We start from the raw sequence: 6,000 nt of genomic DNA on the forward strand, positions 1-6,000 counted from the left end.
CCTGCCTTCATAACTGCTCCTTGAAAGCCCAGCTTATTCCCACCCCAGGCCTTTGCTCTTGTGGTTCCGGCCGTCTGGCATGTTTTTCACATAAGAAGATGCTCTTGTGTCTTCTCTTCATGCAGATCTCAGTGTAAAGGCCACTTCAGAGAGGAATTCTCTGACTTCCAGGAGTCCTCTTTCTCTGTTACCACAGCAGACAGTTACCATCACATCACCCTGCTCTATGTCTTCATGACACTGTCTTTTGTTTTTTTGGAGGCGGGGGTCTCTGCCTATTAGACTGTAAACTCCACAAGGGCAGGAATTTCATCTGTTTTGTTCATTACCACATCTTTAGCGCTCAGTTGCTGGCACACACCAGGCACTCAATCAACTGCTGTTGTTGTTCATTCACCAAGTTGCGTCTGACTCTTTGCAGCCCCATGAACTGTAGCATGCCACCCTTCCCTGTCCTTCACTGTCTCCCGGAGTTGGCTCAGATTCATGTCCATTGAGTTGGTGATGCTATCTAACCATCTCATCCTCTGCTATTCTCTTTTCCTTTTGCCTTCAATCTTTCCCAGCATCAGGGTCTTATCTAATCAGTCTCTTCACATCACTCAGACAAACCAAAGGTGAGGGATTTCCCTGGTCCAATGGTTAAGAATCTGTGCTTGCGTTTCAGGGGGCGTGGGTTCAATCCCTGAGCATGGAACTAAGATCTCGCATGCCATGTGGTATGGCCAAAATAAATAAATTAAAAAATAAAAATAAATTCAAATGGAAGGAGCGATCCTTAATGCTTCTATGGTTCAGTTAGAGAAGTCAAACATCTCATTGGAAAAAAGAGGCAAAAAGAATGAATGCTAAATTTACAAGAAATGTATGCTGCTGCTGCTGCTAAGTCGCTTCAGTCGTGTCCGACTCTGTGCGACTCCAGAGATAACAACCTATCAGGCTCTTCTGTCCCTGGGATTCTCCAGGCAAGAACACTGGAGTGGGTTGCCATTTCCTCCTCCAAATAGAAGTGTCTAAATAACACATGAAAAATGGTTAAAATCTCAAACCTATCTGAAGACCCTGGAAAATGAAAATGCCCTTCTCCCCAGAGTTCTGCTTCTAAGAAGTTATTCCAAGGAAGCAAGCATTAACATCTGTAGAAATCTGTGGTCATGTTACTTCACGATAAAAAGCTGAAAGTACCAAAGAGGCCGAACTTATTTAGCATAATAGGATATTTTGGATGAGGGACCTGGGGTTCAAACGTAAACATCTCCCAGTGCACACACTTGCTTTTAGTCTGTGGATGTTGGGTTGGTGGAGGTGAGTAGGACCAGTGATCTACACAGGAGGCTGAAGAATTTCCTCTTAGATATAAGGGATTTGAGCTGAGACCTCCAGAGAGGGGCTCAGGAATGTAAACTATCGGCTGGAGAAACCCGCAAGGAACCCGCCTTGAGGGCGGAGCCTCGCTGGTGGGCGGGGCTGCGTGAGTGGTGGGTGTTGGTGCCAGGCGTACAAAGACGCAAATGAAGAGGTCACCTCCATCCGGCTGTGTTGGTGGGTGGCGGCGGAGGGCGGGAGTGACTTGAGAGCTCCGCACGCTGGGGCAGAAGCCCACGTGCTCCACGTGCTGTGGCGCCGCCTCACTAACTCTGGAGCGGGCGGTGTGCGCCGCGCTCAGTCCGCTCAGTCGTGTCCGACTCTTTGGGACCCGGTGCACTGAGGCTCACCAGGCTCCTCTGTCCGCGGGATTTCCCAGGCAAGCGTGCTGGAGTGGGCTGCTGTTTCCTCCTCCCGGGGACCTTCCTGATCCAGGTGGAACCCTGGAGCAGGCTGGGAGTGCAGAATGGTGGCCGGACACTAGCGCAGCTCTGTGGAATGGGCAGTGGTCCTGGGGCTTCCGGGATGGCTCAGTTGGTGAAGAATCCGCCTGCAAAGCAGGAGACCCTCATTCGATCGAAGATCCTCTGTGGAAAGGAAAGGCTACCCACTCCAGTATTCTGGCCTGGAGGATTCCATGGACTGTATAGAGTCCACAAAGAGATGGACACAACTGAGTGACTTTCACTTTCACGTTTCACTTTCTAGGACATTCTGAGATGAGGTGGAGTATGAATGCACATGTGACCTCATCTGACCACCGAGGTGGAGAAGGCTCAGGATATAACGCTAAGTGGTCGACAGTGTCTGTGATTTACGTTTTCTCCATCACATGTGAGCATAAGAGATTCCATGTACCTTTTTTAAAGTATGCATGAAGCTTTTATTTTTATTGAAAGTCCAAACTAATGAACTGGCAATTATTAGAGCTCAGCAAGTTTTCCAGGCAAAAAGGACCTACATAAATAATTATCAGTAGCCTTTCTTGACAAATATCGCGATATCACTTACATGTGGAATCTAAAAAAATGATGCAAACGAACTTATTTACAAAGTAGAAACAGACTCACAGATATAGAAAACAAGCTTGTGATTATCAAGAGGGGAGCAATGGGGGAGGGATAAAGTGAGAATTAACAAGCACACACTGCTGTATGTAAACCAGGTCACTTACCTACTGTAGAGTACAGGGGACTATGTACAGTACCTTGTAGAAACCTAGAATGGAAAAGAATCTGAAAATGTGTATCGACATATATGTATACCTGCATTGTTTTCCTGTGTACCTGAATCATTGTAAATCAACTATGAAGTGTGAAGTGAAAGTTGCTCAGTCATGTCCGACTCTTGGTGACCCCACGGACTGTAGGCCACCAGGCTCCTCTGTCCATGGAATTCTCTAGGCAAGAATACTGGAGTGGGTTGCCATGCCCTCCTCCAGGGAATCTTCCCATCCCAGGGATCTAACCCAGGTCTCCCGCATTGCAGGCAGATTCTTTACTGTAGTTCAATAAAAAATAGTAAAAAAGCCTTTTTTATATTTTCTCTACATGAGCAGTAATCAACTGAACAATGAAGGAGAAAACTGAAGGGCTAGTGAGGGACTAACTGGATGGAAGGGAGGTCTCATACCTCATCGATTAGTATAGGCTTAGAAGTGTGTGCCTGTGTGTAGCAAATCCTTATTAGTGTTTCCAAAATTACACAAACCTATTTAAATTCCCTTTCTGTCAAGTGTAGAAGGATATTACATCTCAGAAACATATATATTAAAATTTTAAAAGTATTTTTCTTTATAGGGTCTCTCCTTCACCAGAGCATTTCGAGGGTTTCTGTATTCCAGAAACCTGGGGATGTCTTTTGCGGCCAGGTTATCATGACCACCCTTGTGATCAGGTATCAGACAAGGGCAATAGCAGCACCAACTATTGTGAAAAGTTTGGGAGTTAGTTTTTTCTTTTCCTGGGTTGCTTAGACTTTTAGGGTATAGAATCTTGGGGTATATTGGTTGATGACCCCAGCATCATGAACTGCATGAGGTCTCACCATTTTCCAGGGTATTGCAGTGGGCTATAGGTTCCTCCCACTTGAGTAGCTTAAAACAGCTGTTTCTCATATTAACTCACCCCAGCAGAACAGCATAAAAAGTGTATGAATTTTGATACTGAATTTTAAAAACATGCAATAAATGTCTAGATAAAAAATTCAGGAAGGATATTAATAGTACCAGGATATCTGGAAGGATATTAATTTTTTATCACTATGTTCTTTAGTATTATCCACATACTTATTGGCCCTTTAAAAAAAACAAATAAGAGAAGGACCCATCGTTAGTATTTCAACCTGAAAACCAGTGTTTTCACAGGTTAATGTACTAACGGCAGGCACCTGGGGTCATGTACATTATTTTCCGCATTTCTCTCTCTGTTTGAAATATTTTTAGATTAAATTTTAAGAAGCTTAATAGAAAATAGAAAACAAATGCTTTCTAAAAGCTGATACTCAAGATGTATGAGTGTTCTGTATGTTTTCTACGGAACATCCTTGTCCATCTTTGTTTCTACGGAACATCTTTGTTCTACGGAACCTCCGTGTCCATCTCAGGAGGTGGGTTTAGGGAAGTCACATGAGTTCTTTAAATTCCCAGCACAGAGAAGGAGGATGTGAACCCATGCAGTCCACTGCCAGAGTTTCTGTGCTTAATAACTACGCCTTGGTGCCTTTTCCCCCAGCTAAAACGGTACTCGTCGGAATGGTGTGATTACAGTGCTTTAAATGTTTTCATTAGGCTTGCCTGGTGGCTCAGTGGTAAAGAATCTGCCTGCTGGTGTAGGAGATGCTGCTTCCATCCCTGAGTCGGGAAGATCCCCTGTAGAAGGAAACAGCAACCTTCTCCAGCATTCTTGCCTGAGAAATCCCATGGAAAGAGGAGCTTGCGGGCCAGAGTCCCCAGGGTCCCAGAGTCAGACGTGACTTCGTGACTAAACAACAACCCCCAAAATGCCTTCATTTATGGTTTTGGACACTGTCCAGATTTTCTGTCCTGAACAGTGTTGTTTGTGATCGGCTGACATCAAGTAGTCCAGAAGAGTGGTGAAGAGCACAGCGTCTGGAGGTGTCATGACGAGCTTCCCTAATTCCAGTCTCAGCTTTCCCCCTTACTACCTGTGTGACCACGGGTGGTGTTTCACCTCTGCGAGCACCTGTTCCCTCGTTGGTAGAGCAGAATAATAATAGTATCGACCTCATGGAATTGCTGTGAGGGCTCAATGGGTTAAATTTGGATAAAACTAATATGGTGTGCTAGGGACTTTGTAAGCACTTTATATATAGATTTTTTAAAATTTTAATTTAGTGTTTATTGGAGTTTTGTTGCTTTACATTGCCATTTCAGTTCGTGCTGCGCAGCAAAGTGAATCAGCCATGCGTATACGTTCATCCCTGCTTCGTTGGGTTTCCTTCCCATCGAGTCACCGCAGAGTGATGAGTGGAGTCCCCTGGGCTCTACAGTAGGATCTTGTCAGTTACGTGTTTTATGCACAGCAGCGTGTGTGTGAACCTCAGTCTCCCGGTTCATGCCCTACCCCTTCCCGCCCTGGGGTCCAAGTGTGTGCTCCGCATGTCTGTGTCTATTTCTGCTTTGTGAAGACAGATTGTTAATATTAGTTGAGTCAAAGAGCAGGCAGTGTTCTGGGACTTCACACAATCACTAACTTCACTTGTGCCCCATAAATGAGATTGTTCAGGTGTGTCCTTGGGTTGTTGGGAACGTCTCGGGCCGTGGCAATACCTCCCCCATGCCCCCAGTGGCCGGAGCTGCCAGATGAGATACAGTCCGCCTGGGGAGGAACTGAGAAAGCTAGCTTTCCAGGGGCCACTTCCTGAACATTTCTCTCCTCTGGGGCTCAGAGAAGCCTAATTAGAAGCTTGGGGCCTGATTAGAGACGCCCAATCAGTGGCGAATTCCCACACCTGGTTTTCTAATTGCCTTCCTGGAGCACCCAGAACAGGACAGACATCTAGGCACCTATCAATGGATGCTTCTGTGGATGAAGCAGCTTACGAGCTGCAGGCGCTCAAGATGTTTATTCGTCTTGTCTCCAAAAGCCACGTTCGGACCTTACGTCACATTCCGCTCCCATCCAGCCTCATCTTCCTGGAAAGGAGCTCCTTGTCCTGCCGAAGGTAAGTATGGCCAAATTAGATCAGAGAGGAAATGAACCACAGTCCAGATTCAAAACATACTTGACAAGCTTGAATCTTGGTTTCCTCTCATCGAAAAAGGGGTCATCTCTCTTTTCTTTGGAGAGCAGGGTCAGAGCCAGTGTGGTTTGTGCGGAGCACAACGTGCTTGGAGCTGGTGGTGTTTCTTCTCCCTTGCAGGGATGCGAGACGCTTGGCATCTTTGGGCCTCAGTCCCCTCATCTGTGTCACGGGACTGATAATGCATCTCCTACCTCTTCCAAGTGATCGTTTTCAGAATCAGAGACAAGTAGGTGAGACCATATGGAAGACTAGGGAGGCTATTTCAGCTGCTGAGAAAAGGGAAAGAGCAGGAAGCATCTCTCGTTGAATATCTAAGAAACATGTAAAACTCCGGTAGGTATTTGGAATGTGATGGTACTGACATTATAA

Source organism: Budorcas taxicolor, chromosome 15 (assembly GCF_023091745.1).
Source record: "Budorcas taxicolor isolate Tak-1 chromosome 15, Takin1.1, whole genome shotgun sequence".
Lineage (NCBI taxonomy): Eukaryota > Metazoa > Chordata > Mammalia > Artiodactyla > Bovidae > Budorcas > Budorcas taxicolor.